This window comes from Tupaia chinensis, unplaced genomic scaffold (genome assembly GCF_000334495.1).
Source record: "Tupaia chinensis unplaced genomic scaffold, TupChi_1.0 Scaffold000232_1, whole genome shotgun sequence".
NCBI classification, from domain to species: domain Eukaryota; kingdom Metazoa; phylum Chordata; class Mammalia; order Scandentia; family Tupaiidae; genus Tupaia; species Tupaia belangeri.
Window position 1 is genome coordinate 239,169 of NW_006159708.1, and position 18,168 is coordinate 257,336.

At 35.9% G+C, this 18,168-nt stretch overlaps 2 pseudogenes; both read left to right on the forward strand.

The window, feature by feature from the left end:
• The window catches only part of LOC102483755 (protein DEK pseudogene), a 133,173-nt pseudogene extending 125,280 nt beyond the window's left edge, over window positions 1-7,893 (forward strand).
• A 782-nt stretch (window positions 7,894-8,675) lies between these two features.
• LOC102484156 (protein DEK pseudogene) lies at window positions 8,676-9,845 on the forward strand (annotated as a pseudogene).
• Window positions 9,846-18,168: the final 8,323 nt, after the last annotated feature.

Genomic DNA, 18,168 nt, shown 5'->3' on the forward strand with positions numbered 1-18,168 from the left:
ATTAATTTTATTTTTATATATCAATCTAATGAAGGTCCTATAATATTTTCTCCAAGGGTGAACATTTGTGTCCTCAAGGATTTTAATGTGAATTGAGCCATATTTCTTGGCCTCATGTGTCCCTTGATCTATTTTTTTGTATGTCTAGACTGTTTCATTGTTCTGTTTGTTCATCTATACCAATAACATGGCATCTTTATTACTATAATCTTATAATAAAATCTGATATCTGATAGAGCTCATATTGGTTTTCATTTATAAATGTCTGCCCATTCTTGGCCTTATATTTTCTGTATATAAAAATCAGCTAGGGATGTGTCTTGAATATCTCTGTTGAATTTTGGGTTAAATTACACTGAATTTATATATTCAATTGAAGAAAACTAACACCCCGATATATTATTTTTCCTATTCATGACCACTGACTATTCCTCAATTACTTTAAATATTCTTGATGTCAGCTAATGAACTTTAAAAATATTTTCTATACATTCATATGCATTTTATTTTCTTTATTAGTACATTGTAGTAATTGATGCTATTTTAAATGGTTTCCTTTATAAAATTTAATTTTCTGTTATATTGTAAATAATTTTTTAGGACCAGCAGCATAGCATAGCAGTTAAGGGAGCCAAATCTCACATGGCCTACTACAGTGCAATTCCTGGTCCTGGTGGCTTGAAAAACATATTGGGTGCATGTGCGTGCATACTCAAAATCCTTGTAAGATGGGGAAATGTAGGAAAAAGAACCACGCTCCATTGGAAAGATTCTTTCTCTCTCGGCATATGCATGCACAACCTAGCCTAGTGGCCTACTACAGTGCAATTCCTGGTCCTGGTGGCTTGAAAAACATATTGGGTGCATGTGCGTGCATACTCAAAATCCTTGTAAGATGGGGAAATGTAGGAAAAAGAACCACGCTCCATTGGAAAGATTCTTTCTCTCTCTCTGTGGCATATGCATGCACAACCTAGAAATTTAAAAGAAATAGATTTGAAAAATTGTATTTGAAATTTTTTTATGTAGAAAAATCAAATGAATGGTAAATGATGGCAGTTTTGTTTCTTGCATAACTTTTATCAATTTTAGTATTTTTACATCTTAATGTTCTGGTCATACATAACTTCTGGAACTCCATTTGAAGTGCTACATGACAGAAGATGTAATACATACATTTTATTTTTTTTTCAATTTCTATATTAAGCATATTTGATACAGGTTATTCTTTCTTAGAGATACCTCTTATTAAATTTTTAAAAATTATCTCCATCCTAAGTATAGCTTATTTATAATGAACATAAGTTTATTGGCTCATAGTTTTGGAAGCTGAGAAGTATAATATCAAGATGCTGGTGGGAACCAGCAGTTAGCGTAATGACTATGTCGCTGGACTCCCACGTAGTCGACCGCGGTTCGCGTCCCGGACCTGGTGGTTTAAAATTCACGCCGGGCGCGTGTGCGAGCATGCCCAACATCCTGAGAGGAGAATGGAGGAGAAGGGATTGCAGCATGACCACCCCCCCACGGGGGGTGATTTCTTGCTTTCTGTCTCTATGCCTCTTTCTGTCTGTCTGGCGAGCGCACGCACCCTGTAGTGAAAAAACCTCTCCAAAAAAAAAAAGATGCTGGTGGGACCAGCAGTTAGTGTAATGGCTATGTCGCTGGACTCCCACGTAGTAGACCGTGGTTCGAGTCCCGGACCCAGTGGCTTAAACTCACGCCGGGTGCGTGTGTGTGTGTGTGCCCAAGATCCCGAGAGGAGAATGGAGGAGAAGGAATTGCGGCATGGCCATACCCCGGTGGGGGGTGATTTCTCGCTTTGTGTCTCTCTGTCTCTCTCTGTCTGTCTGGCGAGTGCACGCGCCCTATAGCAAAAACCTCTCCAAAAAAAGAAAGAAAAAAAAAAAGAAAAGATGCTGGCAACTAATGAGGGACTGCTTTATTATCTCATGGTGGAAGGAGGAGAGGCTAAGAGAGGGTAAAAGAGAACAAGGGAGTTGAATTCATCCTTTTATAAGGAAACTACACCCCTAATAATTAACTCATTCCCACAATAACAATATTAATCTATTCATGAGGGTGAAGTCCTCATAGCCTAATCACTTCCTAAAGATCCCATTTCATTTATCCTTTCTTTTTTCTTTTTCTCTTCTTTTCTCTCTTTCCTTCTTTCCTTCTTTCTTTCCTTCCCTCTTTCATTCTTTCCTCCATCCCTCCCTCCCTTCTTTTCTTCCTTCCTTCCTTTTTCTCTTTCAATAATAGAAAGGCTCTATGCATGCATAAGAGAGAAAGCAAATCCTTGGTAAGGTCTTATCCCCTCATAATTGCTTTTTCCCAGTCCTCTAGTCTTTACGCCTGGGGTACCTACATGCACTGGGTATGTTTCCAGGCAACCCAGGAGTCTGAACCCATGGTCACCATATGGCTTCTAGCACTGAAGGGCACTAGCATTACCACTGCACCACAGTGGCTAGGTCAGATTACATTTTTTAATCCTATTGTATTGAGGATCAAATTTCTAACATATGAACATTGGAGAACACAGTTAAACCATAGCAAAGTTATACAAACAAAATAGCATATATAACATTTATATGTCTTTATTAAGGAGTAATAACAGAAGTATCAAAGTAAGTTTCCCCAAATTAAGAAACAATATTTACCAATAATTTTCAGAAATACTTGTATCCCTGTTCTTCTAAGAGATAGTGCTATCTTGAATGTGATGATTCCTTCATCTTTACAGATTTTACATATAATGTTTTATATATATATATACACACTATATATATTTTATACACACACACATACATACTGTGTGTGTGTGTATATATATGTGTGTATATATACACACACACACACACAAGACCCCCTTGCATTCAAAAATTTAATATATAACTTTTATTTATTTATTTATTTATTTATTTAGAGAGGTTTTTGCTATAGGGCACGCGCGCTTGCCAGAGAGAGACAGAGACAGACAGAAAGTGAAAAATCACCCCCAGGGGGGATGGCCACGCCACAATCCCTTCTCCTCTCCTCCATTCTCCTCTTGGGATCTTGGGCACGTACACACGCCCGGCATGAGTTTAAGCCAATGGGTCTGGGACACAAACCGTGGTCAACTACATTAGAGTCCAGCGTCATTATGCTAACTGCTGGTCTCCAAAATTTATATATAACTTTTGACTCTCTGAAAACTACTAATAGCATTTTGTTGACCAGAAACGTTATAGATAACACAATAACAGTCAATTAACACATATCTGGTCTATGTATCATATATAGTGTTCTTACAATAAAGTTAATCTAGAGGAAAGAGAACATTATTAAGAATATCATAAGACAGGACCTGCAGATGTTGTAGGGACTTGGTGGCCTAAAATTCATGCCAAGTGTGTGTGCATGCATTTTCAAAATCCTGTGAGGAAAGTGAAGGAGAAGGGATTGTGGTGTGGCTATCCCCCTGGGTGGTGATTTCTCGCTTTTTGTCTCTGTTTATTAAGCAAGAGCAGGTGCCCTATAACAAAAATCTCTTAGAAAAAGGAAAGAAAAGGACCAGCAATTAGTGTAATGGCTATGTTGCTGGACTCTCATGTAGTTGACCGCGGATCAAGTCCTGGATCCAGCAGCTTGAACTCACACCAGGTGCGTGTGTGTGTGTGCCCAAGATCCCAAGAAGAGAATGGAGGAGCAGGAATTGTAGCGTGGCCATCCCCCCTGGGGGGTGATTTCTCACTTTCTATCTCTCTGTCTCTCTTTCTGGTGAGCGCATGCTCTCACACACACACAAAAAAAAAAAGAGGAAAGAAAAACTAAGAGAAAACATATTTTCAGTACTGTACTGCATTTTTTTCATTGAAAAAATTCACATGTAAGTAGATCAGTGCAGTTTAAACCTGTTTGTTCCAGGATCAACTGTATATGTCATTATGCTGTATTTTTAATCCCTATTGAATTCATAATTATAATGTGTATATTTGTGTGTATCAATCTATATACACACCATTTTGAGACTTTTTAAAATTTTTTATGTCTTATTTATGGTATGTTGATTTTATTATTTCAAAGTACAAAATTTTACCTTTGTTAGACCTCTATTCTTTAGATTTTCTATTTAATTTATGTTTTATACCTTTATTATTCTCACTGTGTTTTCTTTATTCTTTTTTCTTTCTCTTTCTAATTTCCTAAGCTAGAAAATTATTAGCTTATTAATTTTTGATTACAAGAAATTCTGGAGATTTTCCCAGGTAAGAGGCCAGGCAGAATGCTATAGTAGGCCGTGCTACATGTTTTGGAGTGATTTTTACTAGTAATGGGAATTCAGTTGAGGGTTGTAAGCATAGAGATATATAGATTTTAATTTTCAGTAAATTACTTTGGATAGAATAGAGAGAATAGTTTGGAGAAACCAGAAATGGATTTAAGAAAATTTGTTAGTAGACTATTTCAGAAGGCTAAGAAGGTCACAATGGGGACTTGACAAGGTGGTGCTAGTGAAGATGGGGAGAAATGGATAGATTTAATATTCAAGGTAAAATTATTGATGGCTTAGATTATTCATTGTCACTTTTCAGATGTGTCATCCACAGTGAGGTATGGATAACATGTTTCCACCATTGTTAGATTCCTTAATACCTGTTGAATAAGTTAATAGAAGTATAAAGATAGTAATGTAAAATAAAGAAAATATTTCTCCTTACATGGTGTTCACCCTGTTTATAAAAGAAGAATGAAAAGTTACATAAAAACAATACTAATGGGGACTAGCAGTTGGTGCAATGCCTATGTCACTGGACTCCCATATAGTCAACCACAGTTTGAGTCCTGGGCCCGGTGACTTGAACTCTTACTAGGCACATGTGTATGTGTGCCCAAGATCCCGAGAGGAGAAAGGAGGAGAAGGGATTGTGGCATGTGGCCATACCCCCTGGGGGATGATTTCTCGATTTCTCTCTCTCTGTCTTCCTGGCAAGCCCACACGCCCTATAGCAAAAAACTCTCACACAAAAAACAAAAACAATACTAATGATCTCTCTTTTGGTAAGAGGCAAGATCAGTGTCCTCAATTTCCAGATATCTTGCTCAGTTTACTCTCAGTGTCATGTTTTAGAACAGTATTTGGGTTTGTTTTTTATTAGAAATGGGAATTTGAACCTCACAGTTAAGGTCTGTCTTACTAGCTTCTTTCCACTAAGCCCAACTTTTGTTCCACAAATATAGTGATGCAAGTCATTGTCTGATATCAAACCATTTTGATCACTGGTGAAATTCTTTATAGCCTATTCCTAGTCAAAATATGTATTTGCTGAGTTATTGGAGCCAGCTCCATGGTGAAGCAGTAATACAGTGCTCCAAAGAAGCCAAATCCTACATGGTAACCCCACCATTGGAATATCTGGTCTTGTTTACCTGAAACCTACCATGCACATGTGTGGGTTCCTGAGCACTGATGGGATGACAGACTAGAGAATGGGAGTTGTGGTGTGGCCAGACTCTGCAGAATGTACTCATCTCTCTCTCATGCACAAGCACACTCCTTATTATAAATAAAAAAAAAAAATTTAAATTTAGTTGTGTAATTATTCAAGGGAAGTAGGGGATAGAAGAAAATATGAATTGTTGTTTTAGCTATCCTGAATTTATTTTCTTGAAATTCTAATTTAGTATTAGATATACAAAATAGACCACATGTCTTAAAAACAATATATCAGACAAGAGTTAGATAAACAATAAAAAGGAAGTTGCTAGGGCTGGAGAATGATTTTGGGAATATTTTGCATATAGAGAAGAATCATGGTTTTCATAAACTAACTTCATATTTTAAAAGTACATTTTAAGGGCCAGCGGATGGCGTAATGGTTATGTCACAGGACACATAGTCAACCACATAGTCAACCGCAGTTCGAGTCCTGGAACTGCTGCTTAAGACACACGGAGTATGTGTGTGTACGTGACCAAAATTCCAAAAGAAGAATGGATGATAAAGAATTACAGCATGGCTTCCCCTAAAGAGGGTGGTGTCTCTCTGTCTCTTTGTCTCTCCAGTGAGAGTATGTGTCCTATAGCAAAAATCTCTCTCAAAAAAATTTTGAAATGCATTCTCAGATATTCAAAGGCATAATATATTTATTGGAAAAACTTTCTTCAGAGAGTTTGAGGTTTTATTTTAGGGGCTATTTAGCACATCATGTGGTTATGTTAACAGGTAGGTTTTCTTTATCTTTGCTAGATACTTGAAAGACTGTCATGTTGGAAGTCCATGAATTATTTTAGCCTATTTTGCATGTCATTGCTCTTCAGGATTGCTAGTATAAAATCTAAATGAGAAAGTAATTTGTCTTTGAGTTTGATTTCTCCTTATAAAAAGATCGTAGATAATACATACATTTTATAAAGTATAAAATACAGAAAACTGAGGCCAGTCATAGTACCATTAAATTGCCATTCTTCTGTTGAACATTTTAGTTTTCTGCTTTTATAAATGCTCCTAAAACCAATCTTTCACAAGCCCTTTGTGTGCAAAGATGTTCTCATTTGTGTTAACTATGTAAGAAGTGGAATTGTTATGTCATAAAGCATTCATAGTTAATGGACAGTTTCCCAACATAGTTGTACCAATTTACTTTCCTGCTTTCAGTGGGTCAGTTCAGAGACTTTGGTTTTGCAGTCGGAAGTATCTGTTATAAAAGGAAGGAAGAAATGTTGCTAAAGAGCATTTGTGAGATTCTTGATTTGCAGACATCAGGTGTAAATAGTAAACTAGTGAAGTGGATCTTGAATTTTTCAATGCATCCAAAACATTCTGGCAGACCATCATTGCCAAAATCTAAAAAGAAACTTCCAGCGAATGTGGTAGAAAGAAATGGATGGTTCTGGAGTAGCAAGGAAGGCTAAGTGAACCAAATGTCCTGAATTTCTGTCAGATGAATCTAGTAGGATAAAGACCAAAAGAAAAACAAGGAAGAGCTCAGATGATGAAGATAAAGTAAGTAAAGAGAAACCACCAAAACAGGCATCTAAAAGAAAAAAAACTAAACAGCTATTTTTGAAAATTAAAAAAATACATAAAAAGTGCTAATATTAATAAAGCTCATAGAAGTACCACCAAGAAGAATCAGAACTGTTCTGAAAAACAGTGGATATGAGGATAGATCAGATGATGAGCTTTTAATTATTAAAAAGTTGAACAAACATCTGCAGATGAGGAGTTAAAGAAAACAGTGAAGAAATTATTGGGCCAATGCTAACTTAGTGGAAGTCACAATGAAACAGATTTGCAAAAAGGTATATGAAAATTGTCCTGCTTATCTTGAACTCTTACTAGGCACATGTGTATGTGTGCCCAAGATCCCGAGAGGAGAAAGGAGGAGAAGGGATTGTGGCATGTGGCCATACCCCCTGGGGGATGATTTCTCGATTTCTCTCTCTCTGTCTTCCTGGCAAGCCCACACGCCCTATAGCAAAAAACTCTCACACAAAAAACAAAAACAATACTAATGATCTCTCTTTTAGTAAGAGGCCAGATCAGTGTCCTCAATTTCCAGATATCTTGCTCAGTTTACTCTCAGTGTCATGTTTTAGAACAGTATTTGGGTTTGTTTTTTATTAGAAATGGGAATTTGAACCTCACAGTTAAGGTCTGTCTTACTAGCTTCTTTCCACTAAGCCCAACTTTTGTTCCACAAATATAGTGATGCAAGTCATTGTCTGATATCAAACCATTTTGATCACTGGTGAAATTCTTTATAGCCTATTCCTAGTCAAAATATGTATTTGCTGAGTTATTGGAGCCAGCTCCATGGTGAAGCAGTAATACAGTGCTCCAAAGAAGCCAAATCCTACATGGTAACCCCACCATTGGAATATCTGGTCTTGTTTACCTGAAACCTACCATGCACATGTGTGGGTTCCTGAGCACTGATGGGATGACAGACTAGAGAATGGGAGTTGTGGTGTGGCCAGACTCTGCAGAATGTACTCATCTCTCTCTCATGCACAAGCACACTCCTTATTATAAATAAAAAAAAAAAATTTAAATTTAGTTGTGTAATTATTCAAGGGAAGTAGGGGATAGAAGAAAATATGAATTGTTGTTTTAGCTATCCTGAATTTATTTTCTTGAAATTCTAATTTAGTATTAGATATACAAAATAGACCACATGTCTTAAAAACAATATATCAGACAAGAGTTAGATAAACAATAAAAAGGAAGTTGCTAGGGCTGGAGAATGATTTTGGGAATATTTTGCATATAGAGAAGAATCATGGTTTTCATAAACTAACTTCATATTTTAAAAGTACATTTTAAGGGCCAGCGGATGGCGTAATGGTTATGTCACAGGACACATAGTCAACCACATAGTCAACCGCAGTTCGAGTCCTGGAACTGCTGCTTAAGACACACGGAGTATGTGTGTGTACGTGACCAAAATTCCAAAAGAAGAATGGATGATAAAGAATTACAGCATGGCTTCCCCTAAAGAGGGTGGTGTCTCTCTGTCTCTTTGTCTCTCCAGTGAGAGTATGTGTCCTATAGCAAAAATCTCTCTCAAAAAAATTTTGAAATGCATTCTCAGATATTCAAAGGCATAATATATTTATTGGAAAAACTTTCTTCAGAGAGTTTGAGGTTTTATTTTAGGGGCTATTTAGCACATCATGTGGTTATGTTAACAGGTAGGTTTTCTTTATCTTTGCTAGATACTTGAAAGACTGTCATGTTGGAAGTCCATGAATTATTTTAGCCTATTTTGCATGTCATTGCTCTTCAGGATTGCTAGTATAAAATCTAAATGAGAAAGTAATTTGTCTTTGAGTTTGATTTCTCCTTATAAAAAGATCGTAGATAATACATACATTTTATAAAGTATAAAATACAGAAAACTGAGGCCAGTCATAGTACCATTAAATTGCCATTCTTCTGTTGAACATTTTAGTTTTCTGCTTTTATAAATGCTCCTAAAACCAATCTTTCACAAGCCCTTTGTGTGCAAAGATGTTCTCATTTGTGTTAACTATGTAAGAAGTGGAATTGTTATGTCATAAAGCATTCATAGTTAATGGACAGTTTCCCAACATAGTTGTACCAATTTACTTTCCTGCTTTCAGTGGGTCAGTTCAGAGACTTTGGTTTTGCAGTCGGAAGTATCTGTTATAAAAGGAAGGAAGAAATGTTGCTAAAGAGCATTTGTGAGATTCTTGATTTGCAGACATCAGGTGTAAATAGTAAACTAGTGAAGTGGATCTTGAATTTTTCAATGCATCCAAAACATTCTGGCAGACCATCATTGCCAAAATCTAAAAAGAAACTTCCAGCGAATGTGGTAGAAAGAAATGGATGGTTCTGGAGTAGCAAGGAAGGCTAAGTGAACCAAATGTCCTGAATTTCTGTCAGATGAATCTAGTAGGATAAAGACCAAAAGAAAAACAAGGAAGAGCTCAGATGATGAAGATAAAGTAAGTAAAGAGAAACCACCAAAACAGGCATCTAAAAGAAAAAAAACTAAACAGCTATTTTTGAAAATTAAAAAAATACATAAAAAGTGCTAATATTAATAAAGCTCATAGAAGTACCACCAAGAAGAATCAGAACTGTTCTGAAAAACAGTGGATATGAGGATAGATCAGATGATGAGCTTTTAATTATTAAAAAGTTGAACAAACATCTGCAGATGAGGAGTTAAAGAAAACAGTGAAGAAATTATTGGGCCAATGCTAACTTAGTGGAAGTCACAATGAAACAGATTTGCAAAAAGGTATATGAAAATTGTCCTGCTTATGATTTAACTGAAAGAAAAGAGTTCATAAAAACAACTGTTAAAGATCTAATTTTTTGAGATAGAGGACAGAGACTGATGGTTTATTCCCATAGATTTGAAGAACTGATTTATACCATTATACCAGCAGAGAGAATATATTTCCTATATAAAATCCTTGTTAAGCATTGTATTAGTAGTCCTTACTTTACTGCTGACCCTTTTATCTTGAGTGTTACATAGATTTGAGTTTGTGTTTCTATGCAGTTTTTAGTTTAAAGCCTTATATGGCAGTAATTGTCCCTTGCTTCTGTAGTTGTATTTTGTACATTTTGGCTTTCTTTATTAAGGTCATAGATTCTTGAATTGTTGTGGGTTTTAGTGTATTTAATAATAGCTTTCTTAAGAAATACTTTTTTGGGACCAGCAGTTGGCGTAATGGCTATGTTGCTGGACTCTCATGTAGTCGACCGCAGTTTGAGTCCCAGACCCAGTGGCTCAAACTCACGCCAGGTGAATGTGCATACATGCCATGATCCTGAGAGGAGAATGGAGGAGAAGGAATTGCAGATTGCCACCTGGCCATCACCCCTGGGGGGTGATTTCTTCCTTTCTGTCTCTCTGTCTTTTTCTTTCTGGTGAGCGCATGCACCCTACAGCAAAAACCTCTCCAAAAAAAGAAAAAAGAAATACTTTTGACCTTTCCTTCCAGTCCAACATCCAGTGAAAAGCCAGAATTCATGTGCATCTAAGGTAGGCATGGCCCCTACCCCTTTAACCAGAAAGCCTCTGACCTAAATCTCTCCTTCCGGCCCATCACTCAGCAAAAAGCCAGGTAGGATGGTCTCTTTTTTCTGTCTCTGTCTCTCTCTCAAAATTTTTCTCATATGTATGTGTGTGTGTGTGCGTGAGTGTTTTAAAAATCTGTAGGTACTGTCTCTTGACCTCTCCTTTCTCATGCTAATTTCAGAATCCCCCTGCATCTGAAGTGGGCTTAATCCTGCCCTTTTTGCTGCATGGTTGTCTTCTTTTGTCTTTTCCTTGAAAAAAAAATTATTTTCCCTTTTCATTGTTTTGTTTTGTCTTTTTTTTTTTTTTTTTGGTATTTTTCCCTTTATTTCCTTTCTTTTAACCTGACTTTTTCACCTTGCTTCTCACCTTCCACACTTTGAGTGTCTAGTCTAGGCAGGTCTAGGTGCACAGTAGCAAGATATCTGAATACTTTTAGGGTCATAGTAAACCTCAACAGCCACTGAACTGGTACATAAAGGGAGAAACTCATTTTCATAAACCTAAATTTAAATTATTTTCTGTGAATACCATGTTGCAAAACATGCTAGTAGAGAAATAGTCATAGAAATACCTCACAGTAAAGTGAAGCATCTGAGCTTACAGTAGCAGAAATCTCTAACAAATTAGTCAAAAGTGAATAGACCACCAAATGACTGAAATTCAGAGAGAATGTGCTAAGTCAGTAGCTGGGAAAAATAGAGAGCTACAGGGAGTGCAGCTCATCTGCTCCAGCACACCTCTGAATTCTTAGTTAAAATCCCGCAGCTCAGTCCAGATGCACCTATTCCCCTCAAACTGGGAGGCCTTTGTAATATCCAGTTCCATTGACAAAAGTGCAGGTTACTTGGTGAGGATCAGGGAAACAGAACTGCAGGAATATTGTAAGTCATCTCTTTCTGCATGCCTCTAAAATTCAGAAATAACTTCAAGAAGGTGAGAAGTAACATATATTCTATCAGATGACCAGAAACCACCTCAAAGACACAAGAAATATGAGAAATCAAAATATCTCTCCCCCGGGGGGAAGAACAGCCCTTCATCATCCACAGACAGTACAATAGAAGTCGTGCATATGTCAAATAAAGAATTCAGAATGTTCACAGTGATAAACCTAACAGAGATGCAAGAGAAGAGGGAAAACAAACTCCAGAAAATGCAGGAGAAAAGAAACAACCAGTTCTAAGAGGTGAGGAAGTTCTTTCACAATATGAAAGAGGAAGTACACATAATAAGAAAGAATCAAATGGAACTTTTAGAGATGAAGACTGTAATACAGGAAATCAAAACTTCCCTTCAAAGTATCAAAAGCAGATTAGATCATGCAGAAAATCGACTCTCAAATGTAGAAGACAGAGCCTCTGACCTAGAAAAATTGACCAAAAACTGAGAAAATAACTTTAAAAAATGCGAATAACATACAAGTAATACTAGATGATTATATTGGAACTTTTCTCTTTCATGTATACATGTGTCAAATAGCATGACAAAAGTGACAGATAATATTTTTGTATTTTTAAAAACTAATTTGTTGTATATAAAGGTTTTTTTTTGGTTTGTTTCATGCAGATGACTTTTTAACTCATATAGAGTGGTGTGACCTGTCAAATGTCAGTGTTTGGGCAGGTGGGGTTGATGGGGCAGAGAAAGGCAAACTCTGGTGATGGGACACTGAAGGAACCTTGAACACATCATCAGTGTGTATGTAGTGCTAGTGTTAACTCTGCAAATGCCTATGGGGAAACTGTATTAGGGACAGACCAGCACATGGTAAACTTCAAACTCTTTGGGAAAGGGTGGGATTGAGTACAAGCACATTTGGCTTTTAGTAAATGAACTGACGTTTATGAAATGCCTTTGCCCATATGAAATGAGGATATTAACATGAAACCTGATTGCTTTCATGAGTAGGATAAAAGCATCAGATATGATGCCAGAAGATTACACATAAGCAGTCGTGATTTCTCTCACAATGTGTTTCTCAAAAGCGTTAATATGAATTTCAACATTTAAGAAACATAAGGTATTGTGGAATCAGGCTGTTTATTTTAAATTTTGGCCAGTCAGGATTCTAGGTGATGAAACTGTGGACCACTCCCAAATTAAATCAATTTTTTTCTTTTAAATTGTCTACAATCAGTTCATTACATAATCTGCCTTCAATTTTTTTTCAGTTGTTCATTTCTCTTTATTTACAGTTTGTGTTCAATGCAAATCAATTCCTCAACAAAAGTTACTAAGAATCAAAGCATAAATACACAGACACAATATACAATCCAAAATGCATCTACAGCATTCAGGTATGAAGCAAAGGGAAGCGTTCATTCACCTACACAGTAGCTTCTGATTTGTTCAGGCTGGATGTTCTCATGTAGATTTCTAAAGGTGGGTGGAAACGACTTTGGTTATCAGAGTCATTTAGATACTGGAACAGAACCTAAGCATCAGTGTGTGACCATGCAAACAAAATGCTTCAGGGGAGTGTATTTTCAAACAGGTTTCTGTGGAGGCTGTTGTAAAAGATTTATTTTCCATAATCAAGCCCAATTTGAGGTTCTAACTATGTAAAAATATTGACTGATAACAGAAAGTATTCCAAATGTGGCTATTCTGATACATAGGTTTTTTAAAAAGTATTTACAGAAAAGGTATGAAAATTTCTGTGAATTTTATCCAAGTTAGCTTCCATTCTTCAGTTCCCAAATACTTGATTTACAATTTTGCCTCCTTCACATATTTGCCCTTTTTGTTTCAAGACTTATAATTCTACCTTCAGTACATCATTTTTTAATGTAAAAGGCATTCAACATATGCAGAAATAAAAAGCAGCATTTTAAATTAGTTGAGGTCAGTGTTATTCTACTCTTAAAATAGTTTAACTAAAAAATAATAGTTTAAATGAATCTGGTTCTCTTGTCCAATAAAAACAGTCGATGGGAAATGCCTACCATTTGACTGTATAAGGATAAGCAACATTCACCTAACATGCTTGGATTTAGGAGTAGATTTCAATACATTGTTGCCCTGGCACATCTCAATTACTGCATAAAAAATAAAATCCAATGTCAAACCCAAAACTTCAGAGGAAAAGAGTTTAGTTCCCCAGAAAATAGTGATACCTTTACAACGTGAAACTTTATCTAAAGTATATCGCCATTAAATCATGACTGCTGAAACAATACTCTGAGGATTTACAGTAATACTTGAAAGTTCCTTCTAATGTACACATAAACAGAATCATGGGAACTTTTCATCTTACCGTATAGATTTAATGAACCAAATGAAAACTGAACCTCCATTCTACATCCCATTCTTTATTTCTAGGTAAGATAAAATCTATTCTTATTTTCAAGGTAGAGTTTTACATGTCATATTTCTTAAAAGCCACATGCAGGGAAGTCATGTCTTAACTAGTTTTGTGCTGTCTCTTTATCTCGTGCATGAAACTCCAGCAGGTTTAATATTGTCATGCATCATCTGATCAAGTCCTTCAAACTAATCAAATTTGGAATTGACCACATTTTCTACGTGGCTAGGAGCAGTGCTAGCAGCAGCAGCCCCAGCCAAAGCCTGGTCACCATCACTCTGCCCATGTCATCTCTGTCGGTGGGCGATGCACCGCGCTGGATATTGGGTGCTTCTAGAACCACTGTTTCAGGGCAGGCTTGGGCGAGGTCCTGCCTCTGATTTTGAGAGTAAAACATGCTGCTTAGGACAGAATTAGACACTTGATACCAAATGAGTACTTAAAAATATTTGCAGAGCAGAAACATTAAAATTATATATATTGAACAACAGAGGTTTGACTTGTTTCTTGATATAAGACATTTAGAAAAAAGTATACTTAATTTAAATGAAGGGAATAAGCAACTAAATGAGACTTGACAATTGGCCTTTGATTTTTTTTTTTTTTTTTTTTTAAAGAGAGAGTTTTACTATAGGGTTCATATACTTACAGGGAGACAGGCAGGGAGACAGAGAGAAAGAGAAAATTCCACCCCCGCCCCGCCCCACCCCACCAGGGATGGCCTTGCTGCAGTCCCTTCTCCTCCATTCTCCTCTTTGGATTTTGGGCAGGTATGCACATGTACCCAGCGGGAGTTTTAAGCTGGCAGCTCCGGGACCCTAACTGCGGGCAACTATGTGGGCATACCACAACATAACCATTACACATCTGCTGGCTTGAAAAACATGCCAGGTTTGCTTGTATGCATGCCCAACATCCCGAAAGGAGGGAGAAATGGAAGAGAAGGAATTACAGCATAACCATTCCCCATGAATGGTGCGTTCTCACCCTTATTTTTTGTTTTTCTCTGATGAGTGCACCACCCTCTAGCAAATTAAAAAATATATATTTTGAGTGTCTAATACCAATTATATCATCTCCCTTTATATTGGTAAACTGCTTTCTCCCTTCTTTTGTGTTTCTGTTGAACTAATTTTTTGCTCAAATAGATCCTGTCAGTTGTATACTTGTTCTCAGAGTCTTTAGTGTTTTATTTTATTTTTATTATTTCTTATCTCTTCTTGCCTAATTAGTGTTTTTTTTTTTTGAGATGGATACTTAGATTATTTACTTTCAGCCCTTTTTAATTTTTTTAGTGTAAAATTACCTTCAATTATTATTTATTCCTTTAATTGTTTAACTATCTCTCTAATTATGGCATTAGCTGTACCTCAAAGGTTTTAATTTTTTTTTTGTTATTCAGTAAAAGTACATTTGAAGACTTCTTGTGATTTCTTCCTTGTCTACGAGTTATTTAGAAAAGTGTTGTTTTATTTCAAACATTTGGAAATTTATAGCTTTTTTTTAAAAACTTATTTCCACTGTGGTTAGATAACATGTTTTCTCCAATGTGAATGCTTTAATCATCGGAAATTTAAGACTTTCTGTATGGCTTAGTATATAATTTATTTTGGTATCTTTTTCATGTAGAATTGAAATTAATATATATTCTGTGACATTAGGATCCAGGAAATATATTTATGTTTTATAATTTTCTTGTCCCAATTTTCTGTATTCTTATTTAGTTTTATTTGCTTGTCTTATCAATTTCTGAGAAAATCATGTTATATTATTTCACTATTGATATATATGTCTCTGTTTTTCCTCATAGGTGAGTATAAGCCCTTATAGGTGTTGAATTTGGAGTTTATACAACAATGTGCACAGACTTTTTAAATTGTTCTACATTTCTAGCACAAGAACTACTCTAATATTATATATCCTCTTTAAAGTCTCAATTAATTTATATGCTTTATTGTTTCCATTGCCTGATAATATGTTGTTATACTGGTGTTTTAGTTAGTGTTTCATTGGTTTGTTTTTTTTCCCTTCCTTTCACATTCTTTCTTTATCCCTATATTTAAGGTACTTAAGGTATATTTCATTTTTAAAAAGAATTATTTAACTTTATTTACTTATTTAAATTTGGCAGAGTGAGATACAGGGGGAGAGAGAGAGAGAAAGAGGGAAAGTGAGAAAGCAAGCCCCCAGGTCCAGGACTCGAATTACAGTCAGCTATGTGGGAGTCCAGCATCCTTAACTACCACACCATCTGCCAGCCCCCAGTACTTAAGATATATTTCTAATAAGCCTATAATTTCCTCCAGTCCAGTATGGCAGTATTTGCTTCTAGTTGCAATAGTAACTCTGTTTTTATTTAATATAATCATTACAGTTTTTGTGTCTAAATCTACCATTTTGCTCTTTGCTTTTTACCTTTCACTCCTTCTCTGACATATTTTGAATTTGATTAATTTAATTTTCTATTACCTTATTTATTTTTAAGTTATTTTATTGGTACAATAGAGATTACAACATGAATCATTTTTATTAAAAATATTTTTTGGGAAGCAGTAGTTGGCATAATGGCTATGTCACTGAGCTCCCATGTAGTTGACCACGGTTCGAGTCCCGGACCTGGTGGCTTAAAACTCACGCCGGGAGTGTGTGTGTGCATGCCCAGGACCCCGAGAGGAGAATGGAGGAGAAGGGATTGCTGTGTGGCCATTCCCCCCTGGGGGGTGATTTCTCACTTTCTGTCTGTCTGTCTCTCTCTCTCTGTCTGTTGAGTTCACGCACCCTATAGCAAAAACCTCTCCCCCCAAAAAAGGTATATATTTTTTGGTTTGTTTGTTTGCTTACTATAAAGTGCATATGTTCACTGAAGACACACACAGAGAGAGAGAAACCAACCCCCAAAGGAAATAACCATGGCACAATCCCTTATCCTCTATTTGCCTCCCAGGATTTTTTTAGCATGCACTGATGCTCAGTGTTTTTTAAGCTGCTGGGTCCAGGACTTGAACTATTCATTCAACCATGTAGGATCCAGCCACTTTAACCTCTGTGCTAGCTGCTGACCTTCAACATGAAGGTTAATTTATTAGTGTTTAATATGTCATTTCCATGCCTTACCATGCTCAATTTCATTTATTTCGATTTAGCACATTTTGTCAAGGTAATATTGGGTTTTGTCATCAACATTTATTCAAATGTATCCCTTTTAAAAATTTTATTTATTATCATAATCTTGTTTATATTACATTGAATCATGTATATCTTTACAGTGTATTACATTTCTTTTTCCAGAAGGAATATCCTGCATATCAGTCAAGGTAAAGACATTACTATCTACATCATCATCTTCAAATAGCTTTTCATCACTTTTTCCAGATTATTATTATTTTTTTAAACATTTGATCACCATATATCATTTTACTTGTAAAAAGAATCTATCCAACATGAAATACTCCTCAGACCAGTCCAGTTGAGAATACTATACATGTCATCATCAACAGGTAAAAACCCATTTCTGTGTCCCACTAATGCCATGCCTCTCTATTGGTTCTCTTGCTATCCTTCTCTATACTCTTCCCTTCTTCCCCTTCCCATTCCACACTGTCTTCAGCATCCCTAACTACTTTCACTGCCTTTATGCCCTCCAATATGGTAGAGATCCAAATGTATCCTTTTTTTTTTTATTTCTTTAGTATTTCCTTCATCATTTTTCCCTACCTGTTTTATATGGGTGTGTATGTGTGTGCGTATGTGTGTTTTCTCTCTTTCCCACTTTCATTTCATTCCTCCTTTTTTGCTACCCTGCTTTTCTTCCCTCACTCTCCTTCTTCCTTCCTTCTGTCATTCTTAGAACTCCTTTTGGTGTTTTCTTTTGTATTCTTCTGTCAAATTTTCTTTCTCTGAAAGTATTTTTATATTCTACTGCACATGAATATTATTTGTTTTCTAATGGTTATTTTGGTTGTTTTTATCATTTAGCTTTTACACACAATGCTAAAATATATTTCTTTGTATATATATCACTTGTCAGATACTTAGTGTGTCTGTAGAATAAATTTACAGCAGAATAATTGTCACATCAAAGGATATATTTTTATTTTAGTTTATGTTCACAAATACCCCAAGAGATTGGTCCGTGTTAACTCTCACAAGTCCATGTGTACAAAAACATGGTTCTTCACACCTTTCAAAGATGGTGTTACCTACTTGTTCAGTATCTGTTAACCTGATAAGTGAAAAGAAAAAATATATAGTAATTTATATTCATATTTTTCTTGTAATGCCAAAGGTCAAGAATCTTCTCTTTATAGA